Source organism: Kogia breviceps, chromosome 10 (genome assembly GCF_026419965.1).
Source record: "Kogia breviceps isolate mKogBre1 chromosome 10, mKogBre1 haplotype 1, whole genome shotgun sequence".
Classification (NCBI taxonomy): domain Eukaryota; kingdom Metazoa; phylum Chordata; class Mammalia; order Artiodactyla; family Physeteridae; genus Kogia; species Kogia breviceps.
Genome location: NC_081319.1, coordinates 60,259,248 through 60,278,411, shown reverse-complemented (window position 1 = coordinate 60,278,411; position 19,164 = coordinate 60,259,248). Strand labels below are relative to the sequence as shown.

The following is a 19,164-nucleotide window of genomic DNA, read 5'->3' as shown; positions in this document are numbered from 1 at the left end:
AAAGAACCACAGGAGCAACTGGGAGAGTGGGACAACTTTCCATGTCCCTTATGACTGGAATTCCGAAGAGTACACACACGAACTAATAGATCTCTCCTGCCATCCTCCGGCTTAGCAGGGAATTGCAGGCCTCCGAGTCCTCTACTAATCAAGCGTCTCAGTCGGCCGGCGTGATGACGTCATCGCGACTGGCCTTGGCGCATGCACAGTAGAAGGCGGTCCGCGAGCTGCGTGTGTTTGTGCCTAGGCGCCTGTGGTTCGGGGCCTTGTTCTGGCAGCCGGGTCGCCGGGTTGGCGGCTTTGGCACGCGTGGCGTTGGGTTGGCGGCATCTTGGGGGGTCACATGAACCAGTGGCATCATGCCCGTGCGCGCTGGAGTGAGGATCGCGGCTTTTCCGGCCGGACGTTCATCGGCCAAGAGGAAGGGCGGAAAGCACATCCCGGAAAGGTGATACGCCTTGGCTCCTGGGCGTTGCGGGTGGAGCTCAGAGCCCCTGGGCCTGGGCTTCGTCTCTTGGGCTGTCTCCTCTCAGTCTTGCCCCCCGCGCGCACTGCCCCGTCCGCGTCCGCGCTGTGCTAGGGGATTTTGGTCGTCTCGCGGCTCAGTTCACAGTAGCTGAAAGCGACAGTGTGTGATGTTCTGATTTCCCCCCATCGTTTTACAAGGGAGGCTGTAGCCATTGCTCCTCGGGTAAAATGCAGAGGGACTGCTTTTGAAGATGGGACTGTCAGTGTTGGGGACGGTACTTAATTACCAAAATGGAATCCCCTTCAATTCCTCAAGCTGTGTTGTTTTGGCACAGAAAATGTGAGTAAGAGGTACTGGAACTAAGTTTGAGTGAAAAAACGCACCGGTACCGCCGAATTTTCCATCGAAACAGTTGATTTGTGTTGTCTCTAGGAATTATAAAGGGCGTACTGTTGCTTCCTAACCGGTGTCATTTGAGAGATCTACCTCTGTAGTGAACGTACATCCATTGATTAATTTTGAGACTTTGCTCATGTGTGTAGTAAACCCTTTAATTCCCAAAGACCTTCCTTTCCTCCATCTCATACGCCATTAAGCCCGCTTCAGTTGATCTCCTGAATTTCTTTTGAATCTGTCAACTCTTCCTCAACATCTAATACTGAACTTGCCTGTCGGTTGCAATTAGGTCCTAACTAGCGTCCATATTTCTTGTTTCCTTCCAATCCATTCTGCACACAAGAAAGCTTAAAAGCAAGTTGGAACATTGCTCCTAAACATCGCTCCAAAACATTGTTTAGAGAATAGAAAACAAATTGTTGGCCTTTAAGACTCTGCGTGGTTTAGAATCCTCTCTGCTTCTCTAGCCCCATCTTGTGCCACTTTTACCCTCACTTTCTATGCTTCAGATACACTGAATTAACCTTAGTTCTAACTCATCTTACAGAAGTCAGTTCAGATATTATTTTTCACTGTGACTCCTAGCATTAAGGGATTTTATTATCACGTTTTGTATGAGGACGAAAAATAAACTGTGAAGTGGAAGAATTGAGTTTAAACTATTTCAGTCAACACGCATGTATTAACGATACCTTAGTAGTCAACACTGGGCTAGGTTTTATCAGGGATACAGAAGTTCTGGGCATCTCTGGTTTTAGCTATCCCTTATTTGTTGAGACCTTTGCATTGTTTAGCTGCCTTTTATCTGTTTTCAAGATGGGAAAACAGGAACAAGGAAAGTATAGGTTATTACTGGGGGGGGGTTGAATAAGTGGAGCAGCAAAATGCAAAGCAGAAAGAAGAGGGACCTACTATAGAGGGATATGATTTCCATTTTCAAGGCGCATTCATCCTATGCAGGGAGACAGCCTAACATAAAATTTGCCTAACAAAAAATATATTGATATGTGGAAAGACTATCTCCCAGTGGGACAGTGGATGCCTGGGACTCGTTTCATTGCTTTCAAAGTTCCTTTAAAAAAGGTAAGCGAAAGTTAATACCCTATGCTTCCAGAGATCTGAATTCACCATATAGAGCCCTGGCTCTCAACCCCATCGTACTCCATTTTCCCTTTTTATAGCAAGTACTTTTTAATACCTCCTTTACTAGCCAGAAATGGAATTCATAGATAAATACAACCTACTTTTGTACTTAATTTAAAAAACCAACTATAAGTAAAGAATAAAGTAATTTATAAGAAACTCTTATGTAGCTCAGTATGTAAATGTTTGGGGATGACTATACTAGAAATAAAGAAATAGTCAGTTACTTGTACCATGAATGCAATAAACTATGGACTTTGATTGATAATGATGTGTCAGTGTTGCTTCATGAATTCTAACAAATGAACCACACTGGTACGGCACGTCGATCATGGGGAAGGCTGTGTGGGATGAAGGAGAGAGGGTATAAGTGGGAGCTGTGTACGCTTTGCTCAGTTTTGCTGTGAATCTCAAACTGCTCTAAAGCTAGTCTTCTAATTTAAAAAGAAAAGTGTGTTGCTGGCACTTGAATAACCAAACAGATCAATGGAACAGAATACATTAATAAGCCAAATACATAAAGGAATATTTAGCAGTGAAAGCCATCCTTCCTATAGGTAGATAGTCCAGAAGTATTTATTTATGTGTCTATTTACAGGCAGTCTGCTTGGAGCTGGCAATACAGTGGTAGGCAAAATTGATGTGGTCCCTGCCTTCTGGGAGTTTACAGTCTGGTTAGGAGCCCAACATGAAATAAACAAACATAGAAATAAATATATAGAAGTGAACTTATTTTCTTGTGCCCAATCTCTCTGGGGGAAAGGATTGAAATACCGCTTGTAAATTCCAGAGGAGGAAACTTTACTTTGAATCTCATATGTTAGCATCACACGGTTTGAATAAATGGATAATATAATAAAGGATTTTAAACACATGTTCTTTCTTACTTTATTCTTTCTGACAGAGTTTTGAAAAGAATCTTGCTCCAGAAGAATGTTTTCCCCCCTTGGATCTTTTTTTAACAAACTCCAAGAATAGAATGAAGAACTTGGGCTGATTATGGACTAAACATATACTTGCCGCTATTATAAGCCAGAGGTAAATGGAACCCGTAATTGAAAGTGACCTTCTTTCTGATACTGTAGTAATTCATAGTAATTCAGTGCTTATCATCTTATGGTAAGGTGAATCCTGGCCTTCTTTCATGGGTTCAAAAAGGGAAGCTAGTGGTTTCCTTAAATACACATTTCTAATTGCTGTTTCAAAATGACATGAAAGATATGAATTGAACTATAGTATTTGGCAGTAGGCTCTAGATATGCTTAAGAAATTCTATAAGCTTCCATGTTCTCTATTTTGAAAATGAAGTAAACTTTTAGTAAGAATAGTCGTAGGCTGAAAGGAAAGAATGGTATGTCCATTATGTCTTTAGCACTTATTTTAAGCAGTTGCCTGAGCACGTTTAAGCATCACAGTAAAAGACAGCTGTTCTCTAAGTTTTATGCTTTCTTTTCCTAATACCTTCTGATATAGTACAGAAACCCATCTATTCTCTTGGCCCATGTAGGACATACCAGTGCAAAAGAATGATCCTTCTTCTGACCTGTTCCATAGCCTTGGAAGACAGTAACACCTAATGTTTGTTAATATTTGTATAGCAGTTTGCCATTTAGAAAGTTGTTTCATATCCATTGACTTAGTTAATCTTCACAAGAATCCTTTGCTGTTGAAGTGGAAGTAGTACTGATATCTCCTACTGAGTGCTTACTCTGCACTAAGCTCAGAGGATAGACAACTACAATTACTAATTTTGCAGACGATGAAACTGACTCTTGGAAAAGGAAGAATTGAAATTTCAACTCAGTTATTCCTCTTTTTTTATTATGGTAAAATATACATACATCCTATTTATTTTAACCGTTTATAAATATGCAGTTCAGTGGCATTAAATACAGTCACAGTGTTGTGTAACCATCACCACTGTCTACAACCAAAACTTGTTCATCATCCTCAACAAGAACTCTGTGACCACCAAACAGTAACAACCCCATTTTCCCTCCCACCAGCCTTTAGTAACCTCTATTCTATTTTCTGTCTCTATGAATTTGCCTATTCTAGGTACCTCGTGTAAGTGGAATCTACACTATTTGCCCTTCTATGTCTGGCTTATTTCACTAAACCTAGTGTATTCAAGGTTTATCCATATTATAGCATGGAACAAAATGCCATTCCTTTTGGGGCTTAATAAATCCCACTGTGTATATAACGTAGTTTGTTATTCATTGGTTGATTGACACTTGGGTTGTTTCCACCTTGTAGCTATTGTGAATCATGCTGCTGTGATCATTGGGGTACAAATATTTGTTCAAATCCCTGCTTTCAGTTCTCCTAGATGTGCAGTGTAGGTAGTAGCAGAGTTGTTGGATCATATGGTAGCTGTACATTTAACCTTTGAGAAACTGCCAAACTTTTCTACAGTGCCGTCTTGTTTTTAAACAATTATCACAAATTTTAAACATATACGAAAGTATACAAAATACTTTGAGTGTTCCTTGTATACCCATGAACTCATCCAGCTTTAATTTTTACCAACTGATGGCTGTCACATTTTATCTATACCCCCACCTGTTTCACCTTATTCCATATTATCTTGAACCAGCTCCGAGACAACATGTAAATACACCTATACATTTTTGGTATGTATATTTAAAATATAGGACTTGTATTCCTTAATATAATTTTTTAGTATTAAATACCCAGTGAGTGCTCAAATTTGCAGTTGTCTCCTAAATGTCACAAAAAACGTTTTTAAGAATTTTGAATTAGATCCAAATAAGGTCCACACTTTGCCGTTGATTTTTAGCTCTCTGAAGTCTTATTTAATCTATAGGTTCTCCCTCCATGTCTCTCACTTTTTTTTCCTCCTTGAATTTTATTTTTAAAGAAACCAGGTAATCTGTCCCATCTAGATTTTGATGATTACACTCCATGTGTTGTTAACATATTCTTCAATCCTTTTATTTCCTGTAAATTGGTAGTTGATCAGAATGAAGCTTGCATGTTTTGTTTTGGCAAGACAGTTTCATAGGTGATGATGTGTTCTTCCATGGAGACATATAATTGTCTCTTTCTGTGATATTAGCAGTCACAGATGATTCATACCTACATCCATTAATTCAGTTGAGGCTTCAAAAGCTGGTGAATTCTGTTGTTCTTTTTTCACTTATTAGCTGGGTATATTTCTATCAGGAGAAGATTCCCCTCATCAACTACTTGGTTGCCCAGTTGTAGAGGCATGATTCTCTTCTTTTTTTTTTTTTTTTCCGGTACGTGGGCCTCTCACTTGTGGTCCCTCCTGTTGCGGAGCACAGGCTCCGGACACGCAGGCTCAGCGGCCATGGCTCACGGCCTAGCCACTCTGCGACATGTGGGATCTTCCCGGACAGGGGCACGAACCCGTGTCCCCTGCATCGGCAGGCGGACTCTCAACCACTGTGCCGCCAGGGAAGCCCTCTTCTTTTATTTAAGAGATTTCAAAAGAATTGATTCACAAATATCCTACAGTGGTGACCAATTTTTAAAAATGTATTTATTCATATCCCTGTGGACTCCGTTACAGTTATTATTCCAATTGAGGTCCTATCTTTGGCCAGTTGGAGCTTCTCAGTGACTCCTGAGTCCTTTTGATATGACATTAGTTGTTTCTAGACTTTTTCAGTGGTCAGAGCTGGGAGATATGTATGTTTGTTTTTAATATAAAGTATGTCATAGGTTCATACTGCTACTTTCCATTTAAATTCAGAACTACAGAATTTTCACTTATCCTTTTCTGTCTTCTATTGATAGTCTACTTTCTCCCACCCCGAGAATACCAGTTCTCAACAATGCCTGAAATTTGCTCTATTTCCCAATTTGAATCCAAGTTCTTCTGACTCTATTCTACTTAAATGGCAGCCGCTTTATGGCCCTTGAAATGTAAGATAGAACATAAATGTGGGTAGAACTGTTTATATCATTTTGAGTTACATGTGCATTCATTCACATAGATTTGCTTTTCCTTTTGCATGCCTAGTAACTGTCCATTCTGCAGTTTTAATGAAAATCAGGTGATACTTACTGGTTAAAGCAGCTTTGGAAAAAATGGCTCTCATCAGAATGACTGACATACTAAGTTTAATGTACTCTCTTGGTTTATATTCTGCCTTCTCTAATTAATTATTTATTCTTTCGTTACAAATGATGTAATACATATTTGCATGGTTTTGCCTTGTAGGACTTACCAGAAACTAGTCCTTATTTAAGAATTTGTGCCATTGGGCATCAGGTGCCAAATGATGACACTATTTTTAAATTCCAATGTGCTGTTAATGGGTTTTTGAAAGAAAATAACGATAATGGTGAGTTGTTTCTGTACTTTTTTCCTTTCCCTGAACTTTGGTATGCCTTTTGAGTGGGGCTGGGGATTTTTAACATTTTTAATAGTTCTGGCATTAGGCCTGTTGTGTTTGGTAACATTAAGATGGAAATGTCTGATGGTGCTAATAGAGGATGGTGTTTTTCTTGTTTATGGTGACAAACAATTTAGTTTAGTTTGGAAAGTGATTTTTGTGAGAAATATGAACTGAACTAGCTTCCTTATCTCTTTTTTTTTTAAAAAAAGAGACAAGTATATATCTTCCATTTGAGATAAGTATGTATTTTCCATTTGAATGGCAAATACATAAAAAAGATTAAAATGTTCTTTTGTCCTATTTATTGGCGTTGAGAGGTGGAAGAAAAGGTTAAGACTCTCAGGTTCTCAGCATATATTAGAGAGCAAAGAAAAAGCAAAGGTTCAGAGTGGGACAGATCCCTAGAAGCAAAACAAAACAGAGTGGACCAGAAGAGTGGCTTCCTCATCATATGCGTTTAAGATATGTTTGCTGCTTTTACCCTTTGGGTGCAAGTGAGGAAGAATACTGCCACCTCTTATACTTATCTTCAGACAGAAAGAACTGAAAATGCTGGTGTTTTCTTGTTTCCACTTTAAGATCTACTCAGTTGATAGTAGGTCTTAATAGCATCTGAATGTCAAGGACCCACTTGCCTTTTTCTAGCCTCTAACTATCAGAAGGAACATGGTATTTGCCGTGTTTGAAGACTGAGGAATCTTTCGTCTTTGGAACACCACTGACCCACATGAGAAAGTGTTCATTTTGTCCTCTTTCTAAATTTAGCCTGAGGAGTGTGCACTTTATTAAATAAATCTAACAGACAGTAAGTATTCCGTGTATTTATAAAATGATGCACATATATACCTAAAACAGGGAGTAGGGGAGAAGGAATAGAGATGGAGGTGGGAAGATAGGGGATAGGAGGTGAGAGAGAGAGGGAGAGACTGGAATTTCAAGATGAATTTTCATTCTGTAACCTGGTTGCTTAATGCAGGTACTAGCTCTTAAATATCTTAAGCCCTATTCACAGATCTTCCCTGTACTTGAGCTTTGAAGCTTGAGAGGCTTGTCCTTGCCTGTGATAACCAGGGTGCCAAGAAAGGAGGCAAATTATCTGATTTGTGTTAACTGTAGTCACAGAACTGTTACCTCTTAGGATGTCAGGGTGCAGCTGCCGGCCTACTAACTTCCTGCAGGCTCTTTTGTGTGTCTTCTGTCTGTTCCGCATGGGCTAGAAGATCCTTACGAGTGCATGAGAACACGTTTGTAAACCTTGATTGTTCACATGTTATACCAAGTGTAGTCCATTGCATATGCTGACCTGTCTGTGGGTCTTCTGCATGCAGTGGGCTAACTTCACCATGCTCTCTGCCATTGCAGTCTAAGGACCTTAGTTATGATCCGCTGGTGGCTTCCTCTCCTCTAAGCCCCTCCCACAGATGCCAGGCTCACTGATAAAGAGGAGGAGACTCTACTATCCACTGCCTAGAATTGGTAGAGACTCAGAAAATAAATTGTTTTAGTAAACACCGAGAGCCTTATAGGTTTGTTGTTAGGGCACGGGAATACAGAGGTGACTAGAAGTCTTTGTTCAGTAGCCACTTAGAGTTATCTAGGAAGGTAAACATGTAGTGACTATAAGTGGGTTACTTATAATAAAAGAATCAAGCGCAGCAGGAATATAGAGGAAAAACCGAGGAAGGCCTGACCGAGGAGACATCATTTGAGCTGGGCTTGGGGGAAGAGGATTTTGCCGGAATGAGGAAAGGACAGCCCAGGTATTGGGAAAAGGTACTAAAGGCACAGGGCTTGAGCTTGTGCTCTGGAGGGGCAGCCTCTGGTGTGACTAGAGGGTAGTGTGAAAGGGCAAAGAATTCATAGATTCATTTTCAGCAAATATTTATATAACACCTTCTAAGTTGAAGGCACTGTCCTAGGAAGTAGGAAAGTAGGAAAAGAACAAAGTTCTTTCCCTTATGTACTTTATGTTCTAGTGGGGGAGAGAGATCAATAAATAAGTAAATATATGGAGTGTCAAGTGGTGCTAATTCATTGGAAAATAACAAAACATGATGAAGAGGTGAGGGAATGTGGTAGGTGATCAGGGACACCTGATGTATAGACAGACTTATTGGTGTCCATTGTACCCATGGTTTAAACAGGACTGGCTACCCCATGTGGAGGGGAGTTGCCAACCCCAAGAGGCAGACCATGTTTAAATTGTTCTGTTTACCATAGTAATGTAAGCTAAGGTAAGCTGAATGCAAAAAAATGCAGTCAGAGAAATGTATGAAGTGGAAGGCAATTTTGCCCCCTACTCAGAGGTTGCCACCAGTCATAATTTAGCACATATGTTTTCAGACGTAAAAATGCAGATATAAGCATACACGATGGTCCCTTGGTATCTGCAGGGGGATTGGTTTTAGGACTCCCCATGGATACCAAAATCCTCGGATGCTCAAGTCCCATATGTAAAATGGTGTTGGAGAATCGGCCTTCCATATCTGCAGGATATGGAACCGTTGGATATACAGAGCTGACTATACATGTGATTGAATGATATAGTATTCAGACATTTTGGTTTATAATTTAATATATGGTGGACACCTTCCTACGAAAATATTTGGAGACGTCATTCTTATTTATTTATTATTATTTTTTCCCTCCAAATTTTCTTTATGTACTTGGATATAAATTAATGAACAAAAACTTAAGCAAGATACATGTAACAATTTAATAGAACCAGATACTCTAATTCTTTCAGTTTTTCCTCAAACTCATCATGGGGTCGTACGAAAATTAACCAACATGCATACTACTACAGTGAAATGTCAAATCTTTAAGTTCTTATGACATACTGAATTCTTGTATAATGCACTATGAAGAACCCTTCAAGAGACTTGTGTTTTGTATGTAGAAAAGTGTTAAGAGTCAAATATTCAACTCAATATAAAATAATAAGAAACACTTATGATTTGTTAGGTTGTGATTGCTTCTCCTTTTACTAATGAATGATTTTTTTAGCTGTAGTGTCACTGAGCTGAGCAAATATGTCACCTTCGAGTACATAAGGAAAAATAAACACATGCTGAATGGGTAAAACATTACAACTACATCTTTCCTAGACCATCTCTACTTCTAACACTTCAGAAGCTTAGAGATTCAGAGTGTTCTTATATTAATTGCAAGAAAAATATAAAGAAGAAATTCCTTCTTTTTTGAGATCACAACTGTGAAGTCGTGATTATACAAATTCTGCATTTGTTGCAAAACGTGAAACACATTTATCTGACTTCTCCCTGCTTCGAATTGTCAGTCAACTAGCAGGACTTTCCTTCCAAGAAACAGAGACTGAATGTGTTTTCTATAACTTCAGTAACCTCAGCACTACAATAAGAAGACATGCAGTATCCTTTTGCTGTGGTTCAAGACTACAGGGAAGGAGGTCACAGGAAAGAATAAATCAAAATTGTTACAACTGAGAAACTTTTCTTAGTGTAACCATGGTGTTGCTTTCATTTTTACATAAGCATGGTGGTATAATTGAAGCTCAATAAATCAGAATTCTTAATGTTGAAACTTTACCTTGACTTTTAATTATCACCATATTAACAACCACAATAGTTAGATGAAACACATACAAAAGGGTAATGTTAAACCCCAGTGAAGTAGAGTTAGTTTCTGGACACATTAACTCATTTTTTTTATAGAAGAGGAACAATGAATCTCAGTTTGCTTACAAGGTAGGAGATCACTTTGAATTCTGCCTTTCTTAACTGCAAACAGATATAGCACTTGTAAGAGGTTATAAATAAACTGGTTTTCAGGCACAGAACCAGCCCCAACAGTAATAGTACACTATTTTAAAAGGCCTAAGGCAATGAATTCCATTTCCAATGGTAAAAAAGAATCATATGGTCTTGGACAAACAATTCTGAATGGTTTACTTATCAGTTCCTTAGTAGTTCTTCCTTGCTCATAGAAGTTTATGATTTTTTTGAGGAGTGAAGCATTCAGCTTTAGTGAATAAATCCTTGTTAGGCTAAGACAATCATTATCCTATCCCTCTTTGCCATGAATTGTCTTATGAATGGTCATATCAATCTGTTTTGGCAAATGAGTAATTAGGGGAAGGCTGTTATTGTGCTTATGAGAATGATACTTTTCTCTGAAAAAAGAGAAATAATATGCATTAGGAAAATGAGCATTCAGACTCTTTTTCTGCTTCCTCCTTGTTTTGTGAGAATATGATTCTTGGTTTTACAGCAGCCATCTTGTGACCCTGAGATGATCATATGCCAATCATGACAAATGGTAGATTAGAAAGAACCAGCAAAGACAGAAAACAGCAACCTCAATAGTAACCACAATCACAGCCAAAGAACAATGGGACCTTAACTTGTGGAGTTCCTATAAAGTAAAAAATAAATGCTCTATGTTTTTCTTAAAAAAAAAAAAAGAACTATGCAAACGAGCCTAAAACTACTTTTTTTGTGCCAGTGTTATAAAATGTAGCTTTAAGTAAAACCTTGACCCAAATGCCAGCAACTTCAGAAAAGAATTTGGGTATGGGGAAGAAGAAAGTTATCTCACTTAGGAAAAACAACCACTATCTTTATCCTAATCTTCGACACATAAATGAAACATATATAGCTGCTGTAACACTTTACACATTTCCTATATACTGGAGCAATAACAAGATCTAAATAAAATTATAGTTTGAAACACTGGGTGAAGGCTTTACTTAAAAATAGCATCCTACTTTTCCCTCTAAATTTCTAAGCTATCACGTACTTTTCCCCAACATCTGCAGCCATTCAGGAATTTTTAGGAAACTTCCATGCATGATCTTAATTCCCAATCCCTGGCTCTTTGGGCTCAACGACAAAAGATCAAAACCACCAAAAATGATGGTTCGCTTGAAGGCAGGTGAGAGACACTGGCTCAGTTAGTCTCATAGGACAAAAGCAGGGCTGCATCAACTGTCTCCATGCAGGAGGGCCACGTTGAAGGATCTCATCAGCCAGTCATCTGTACAGCCCAGGTGATCTGCATACACAGCAGAAATCAAATTGGGTTCGCATAAACAAACTCCATCATACAGATCACACACTCCTGGATCTTTTTAAAAAATATTTGTTGTATTTAATTAATTAATTAATTTGTTTGCACCGTGTCTTATTTGCAGCCGGTGTGCTCCTTAGTTGTGGCATGCAAACTCTTAGTTGCGGCATGCATGTGGGATCTACTTCCCTGACCAGGGAATGAACCCGGGCCCCCTGCTTGGGAGTGTGGAGTCTTTACACACTGCACCACCAGGGAAGTCCCCCGGATCCTTTCTTCTGATCCATTTCTTCCAGGGTCATAAACTCCTTCAGGCTGATGCTGTATGAGGCCTATTCTTTGAGCTATCCTAATTTGTTCCTCTCAGCTGAGTTGCTAGGTGAGTCTGGCTAGGTGTTGGGTGACAGAGCAAAACTGGAGCTTGATCCAGATATGGCAGCAGCGGCTCCCGATCCAGCTCTGTCCCCTTGCCAAAGCTAGCCCAGTCAGACTGAGACTCGTGAGGCAGGGAGATGTGATCCGAAGTGGGGGACTTAATGCAGTTCCCCAACTTCCGGGGCTTGAGTGTGTGATCTGTGTGCTGTTTTGACAGTCTTCCAACCTCATTCTTTTTTAAAAAATTATTTATTTATTTATTATTTTAATTTATTTTTGAATTTTAAAAAATTATTTATTTTTCATACAGCAGGTTCTTATTAGTTATCTATTTTATACATATTAGTGTATATATGTCAATCCCAATCTCCCAATTCATCTCACCACCACCGACCCCCACCGTGCCCCGCTTTCCCCCCTTGGTGTCCATACATTTGTTCTCTACATCTGTGTCTCTCTTTTGCCTTGCAAACCGGTTCACATGTACCATTTTTCTAGATTCCACATATATGCATTAATATACAATATTTCTTTTCTCTTTCTGACTTACTTCACTCTGTATGGCAGTCTCTAGGTCCATCCACGTCTCTACAAATGACCCAATTTCATTTTTTTGTGTGGTACGCAGGCCTCTCACTGCTGTGGCCCCTCCCGTTGTAGAGCACAGGTTCCGGACACACAGGCTCAGCGGCCATGGCTCACGGGCCCAGCCACTCCGTGTATCTGGGATCCTCCCGGACCGGGGCACGAACCCATGTCCCCTGCATCGGCAGGTGGATTCTCAACCACTGCGCCACCAGGGAAGCCCCAATTTTGTTCTTTTTTTATCGCTGAGTAATATTCCATTGTGTATATGTACCACATCTTCTTTGTCCTTTCATCTGTCGATGGGCATTTAGGTTGCTTCCACGACCTAGCTATTGTGAATAGTGCTGCAATGAACATTGGGGTGCATATGTCTTTTTGAATTATGGTTTTCTCTGGGTATATGCCCAGTAGTGGGATTGCTGGATCATATGGTAATTCTATTTGTAGTTTTTAAGTAACCTCCATACTGTTCTCCATAGTGGCTGTATCAGTTTACATTCCCAACAGCAGTGCAAGAGGGTTCCCTTTCCTCACACCCTCTCCAACATTTGTTGTTTGTAGATTTTCTGATGATGCCCATTCTAACCGGTGTGAGGTGATACCTCATTGTATTTTTGATTTGCATTACTTTAATAATGAGTGATGTTGAGCAGCTTTTCATGTGCCTCTTGGCCATCTGTATGTCGTCTTTGGAGAAATGTCTATTTAGGTCTTCTGCCCATTTTTTGATTGGGTTGTTTGTTTTTTTAATAGTGAGCTACATGACCTATTTATATATTGGGGAGATTAATTCTTTGTTGATTCATTTGCAAATATGTTCTCCCATTCTGAGGGTTGTCTTTTGGTCTTGTTTATAGCTTCCTTTGCTGTGCAAAAGCTTTTAAGTTTCATTAGGTCTCATTTGTTTATTTTTTTAAGGCTGCATTGTTCCTTTGTTTATTGATGAACATATAAAAGTCAGAAGTTTTTTTTTATTTCTAGCATTTATTTTATGCCAAAATTACAAACTTTACTTGTAAAATTTATGATTCAAGAGGAGAACAAATTAAGCAATTCTTAATTTAAGGATCAAATCTTTCAGTGTGACAACTGCTCTAAGCAAGTATTTTATTTGCATCAAATGGCCAAGAAATGGGACACAAACAGATGTTCTAAACTTTCCTTCCTCTAACTCATGTTAATTAAGTTTCAACTGTCTTGACATTTACATCTGGGGACTCATGTTAATGGTTCAAGCTAAGTTTTCATAAATTATAATATTTCCCTTGGCCATGCGATTTTTTAATCTTCCATGACTGACAGTTTTACTAATATAAATTCCAAGTATTTTCTAAGGCTTTATTAAGTCGATCCAAATTGCATATACTTATACCTGAATTTTATAGTAAATATCTTTTTTTAACATCTTTATTTGAGTATAACTGTTTTACAATAGTGTGTTAGTTTCTCCTTTACAACAAAGTGAATCAGTTATACATATACATATGTTCCCATATCTCTTCCCTCTTGCGTCACCCTCGCTCCCACCCTCCCTATCCCACCCCTCTAGGTGGTCACAAAGCACAGAGGTGAGCTCCCTGTGCTATGCTGCAGCTACCCACTAGCTATCTAATTTACATTTGGTAGTGTGTATATGTCCCTGCCACTCTCTCACATCGTCACAGCTTACCCTTCCCCCTCCCCATATCCTCAAATCCATGCTCTAGTAGGTCTGTGTTTTATTCTCATCCTACCACTAATCTCTTCATGACATTCTTTTTAGATTCCATATATATGTGTTAGCATATGGTATTTGTTTTCATCCTTCTGACTTACTTCACTCTGTATGACAGATTCCAGGTCTATCCACCTCATTACAAATAACTCAGTTTCATTTCTTTTTATGGCTGAGTAATATTCCATTGTATATATGTGCCACATCTTCTTTATCCATTCATCTGTTGATGGACATTTAGATTGCTTCCATGTCCTGGCTATCGTAAATAGAGCTGCAATAAACATTTTGGTACATGACTCTTTTTGAATTATGGTTTTCTCAGGGTATATGCTTAGTAGTGGGATTGTGGGGTCATATGGTAATTCTATTTTTAGTTTTTAAGTAACCTCCATACTTTTCTCCATAGTGGCTGTATCAGTTTACATTCCCACCAGCAGTGCAAGAGGGTTCCCTTTCCTCACACCCTCTCCAACATTTGTTGTTTGTAGATTTTCTGATGATGCCCATTCTAACCGGTGTGAGGTGATACCTCATTGTATTTTTGATTTGCATTACTTTAATAATGAGTGATGTTGGGCAGCTTTTCATGTGCCTCTTGGCCATCTGTATGTCGTCTTTGGAGAAATGTCTATTTAGGTCTTCTGCCCATTTTTTGATTGGGTTGTTTGTTTTTTTAATAGTGAGCTGCATGACCTATTTATATATTTGGGAGATTAATCCTTTGTTGATTCATTTGCAAATGTTTTCTCCCATTCTGAGAGTTGTCTTTTGGTCTTGTTTATAGTTTCCTTTGCTGTGCAAAAGCTTTTAAGTTTCATTAGGTCCCATTTGTTTATTTTTTTAAGGCTGCATTGTTCATTTGCTTATTGATGACCATATAAAAGTCAGAAGTTTTTGATATTATAAAACACCAAAGTAATGAACATTCCTGTGTGAACATCTTTGAATATATATGCTTTGTCTCAGTTAACTTCACTCAGAATGGGACTTCTGCATCAAAGAGTTTATGCCCTTATGCTTTTTGTGGATGTTGCTACACTGTACCAATTTATGGTTGTTCCTGCAAGAAATACTTATTGAGCATCTGTTATGTTTAAGCACTGTGCTGGGTGCTAGCAAAAAGACTTGTGAAATGTTGTGAGTGAAGAGACTTGACCTGCCCTTTGTGAATTCTAACAGTGCAGAGAGGGACTAGATAGTCAAGAATCATACTCTGCATGTAGAATAACAACTCTGACAAGTGCCAAGGAGAGGGACATGGTACCATGAGAGCATATTTTAGGGAGCATTTGATCTCATCATGGAGTTTAGAGAAGGTTTATTCAGGGATGTTTCAGCTGATATCTGAAGGATGAGTAGGTATTAACCAGATAGGGACGTTGGGGAGAGATTTCTGAGCATAAGGAATAGCACAAGACCCTATAAGAGGAAAGCATATGCTGTGTGGGAGGAACTGGCCAGGAAGGTGGGGCCGTTGGGGGAGCATGTCATTATAATGGAGCTGCAAGTGTGGGTAGGAGCTCGATCGTGCAGGCTTATGTTTAAGGTTTCTGACTTTAAGAGTAGAAAACCATTGAACTTTTTTGTTGAAGGTGAGTGTGGGGAACATACCCAATTGCACTTTCAACCTATCATTTTGCTACCGAGTGGAGAATACACTGTGGGGAGAAAGAGTGGAAGCGAGGATACAAGTTAGGAGACTTTTGTAGACATTGGGCATAATGGTGGCTTGGACCAGGGTATGGTGGTCATTTTGGTGGAAAAATGTGTACAGATTCTAGAGGTACGTAGGCAGTATCATTGTTAGCACTGGTGGTGGGTTGACGGTTGAGGGTGAGGGAGAAATAGCTGTCAGTGATGGTGATTCCTAAGTTTCTGAGTCCTATGGTTGGTTAGATAGGGTTTTTTTAGATATGATGTTAATATTTATCCTAATTTGTCTTTTGTTATTTGTTGGTTCTTGATGAATAATCTGTCATATTAAATCTCCTGTTTTGAGTGTACAAAGCATTTTGACCGAAACTGACTGTTGTATGTTATCAGATAACTTTTTAACATCTGCCAGTTTGGTCCTGTATTTTATTCTCTTTTGTTTATTAATTAAATTGTTGTATTAATGTAAATAATTATATTAATAGATTTTCTAAAGTTGCATTTTCCTTGCATCCTTGGAATAAAGCCTTTTTGTCGTCATGGTATATATCATTCTTTAATAATTATTGATTAGATGTGCTGATATTTTCTCAGGATTTTTATATCTACATTTGTAAAGTGAAATTGGACCACTTTTGCAAAAACTTGATTTTCTTTTCTTTTTATTTACAAATGACTTGAATTTTGTTGTTTTGTAGATATTTGATTGATGTAGAAGGCATGTGGCCAGATGATGCAATTGAATGTAAGTATAAGGGTTGTCACTACTTTTCCCTTTTTATAAAATATGAAGGTAGAAGTGTATGGGAATTTCTCAAATTTTGGATAAAGAGAAAAGTTTGTAATTCATTTGTCCTGACATAGCATAACCTTTTACCAAAAGTTTATAAAGGAATGTATCTGGAAATAGCGAGATATAACAGCCTGAATAATTAGTCAGGGGATTTCAGCATTTTTATTCTTTCTTAAATTTTTTAAATTAATTTACTTATTTTTGATATTATATCCACTGCATCACCAAGGAAGTCCCTTTTTTTTCTTTCTTCCTTCCTACCTTCCTTCCTTCCTTCCTTTCTTTAAAGCTCCAAGTCACTTAAAATACATGACTTCTTACTAAAAATCTCCAGTTCATATAACCAAGGGATTTATAACTTCTCCTTTAAAAGATTTATTCCAGGGACTTCCCTGGTGGTCCAGTGGTTCAGACTCTGCACTTCCAGTGCAGCAGGCATGGGTTCAATCCCTAGTTGGGGAGCTAAGGTCCCACATGCTGTGCAGCCAAAGAAATTTTTTTAAAAAAGTTATATTCCTGTATTATTGAATTTAGTGGTTTAGATTGATTTTCTTTGAATATTTAGAAGATTTCAATTTATTTACCAGGAACAAATAAAACATCATGTCAAAATAGTTTTCCAGAAAGTATTTCCATCATTCTCTTCTTCCCTTTCTCGTGCAGACTGGTGTTTTATTGTTACAAGTTCTGTGTCATTCCATAAGAAAGCTGCTCTTCTTTTCGTTTCATATGAGATGGTGAACCATGGTAAAATATCCAGTTTACCTAAATTTCTAGAGTACACTTCAGTGAGCAAATGATGGGGTGGGATGTTGGGGCAGAGTGAGAGCTACAGATTCTGGTGAGACTGAGAGTCAGTCACAGAAATTACTGGGCTGTGGTGAAGGGAGAACAAATATAAATCAAGTTCCTGCTGGTGGACAGGAAGCCAAAGTGAAGAAGAATGGTGTGTAGCTGGGCTGTGTAATTGGGCCCATAAGTGCTGTGTCTTCTGATGGTAATTATGAACAGAAACCAAATAATAATTACTAATAACATGTAGGTGACCAATCCTTGAGAGCTGAGGCAGAGAGAAGGAGAGATGGCATTATACCTTGTCTCTGGTTTATTGAGTTTCCCAGGCTGATTTGTGACCAATCTTGGGTGAAATCATAACTAAATCATTTTTGCTAAGGTGATCAGCTTTCGTGGGGTTCTTTCTCTGCACTCTGTCCAATGAAAAAGCCCACTGGTTTGTGCCTCCTGGAAAACAGTTATTCCAAAACAGTATAAGTGAAGCATTGATGAAACAGCCATGAAGAACGTGTTTCCACATGGCCTCGCACCTCCGTTTCAAAGTGCTTTAAAACTTCTTTTCATCCAAGAATCAATAACAGAAAAGGATTGGGATCAAATCCCGTACAGATGTAGTGAAAGAAAAAAAGAGAATAAGGAGCAGAATAGCATCTCTTCAGACAATAAAATCAAGTTGGAAAAGACAGGTCCACAAACCAGATCCAAAGTGTAACCTGTTATTTCACAGTGGGCTTTTCAAAGATGTTAGGAAAAAGAATGCAACAGTTGTAAGGACATGGATTGAGGAGGGAATGGGAAGTTATTGTTTAACGGCTATAGAGTCTCTGTTTGGGATGGTGAAAAAGTTCTGGAAATGGTAAATGCTGATGAGTGCCACCTCTGGGTGTTTGGTTTTAGTTGATCTTCTTCCATGGAAGGGTTTGGAGAGATTCAGAGACTATGTGGCTGCCTCCATCTTTCCGATTTCCTGCTCAATCTTTTTTGACATAATTATTTTGAATTTGGATAGTGGTGATGTTTGCACAGCATTGTGAATGTATTTAATGGCACTGAATTGTATACTTGAAAATGGTTGAAATACTAAATTTTGTTTTATGTGTATTTTACCATAATAACAAAGATGAAAGAACAGCATAAACCAGAATTAGGTAAGATGATAGAACTCAGGATAGAATTCAAAATAAAAGAAAAATATTTCAGAAATGAAGACTAAATTTAAAATAATACAAGAGCGGGGACTTCCCTGGTTGTCCAGTGGTTAAAAATCTGCCTTCCAATGCAGGGAATGCAGGTTCGATCCCTGGTTGGGGAACGGAGATCCCACATGCTGCAGGGCAAGTAAGCCCCCATGCCGCAACTACTGAGCCCACGTGCTCTGGAGCCCACGCGCCACAACTAGAGAGCCCACGGGGCACAGGGAAGACCCCATGCACTGCAACGAAGAGCCTGCGTGCTGCACCTAATACCTGACGCCACCAAAAATAAACAAATAAATTAATTAAGTTAATTAAATAAAATAATACGAGTGAATGAACATAATAGATAATGCCTTAAGAGAAACAAACAAGAAAAGGAAAAAAATTTAAATCAAAAAGAAGATAAAAAGAATTTTAGAGAAATGGCAAACATAAAACAGGCAAAAAATAGGACAGCTCTGAAAAGAGTAATATAAATACGTGTAAGAATCTATTATACCATAAAAGTGACATTTTAAAATCAGTGGGACAGATTAGTCAATAAATTGTGATACATACACGTTGGGGTATAAATATTTCTCTGGAAGGATCCACAGCACGAC

General features: G+C 38.7%; 1 pseudogene; it reads left to right on the top strand.

Annotated features, from left to right (window-relative positions):
- The first annotated feature begins 343 nt into the window (after positions 1–343).
- On the top strand, positions 344–16,516 carry LOC131763976 (RNA/RNP complex-1-interacting phosphatase-like; annotated as a pseudogene).
- The last annotated feature ends 2,648 nt before the right edge of the window (positions 16,517–19,164 follow it).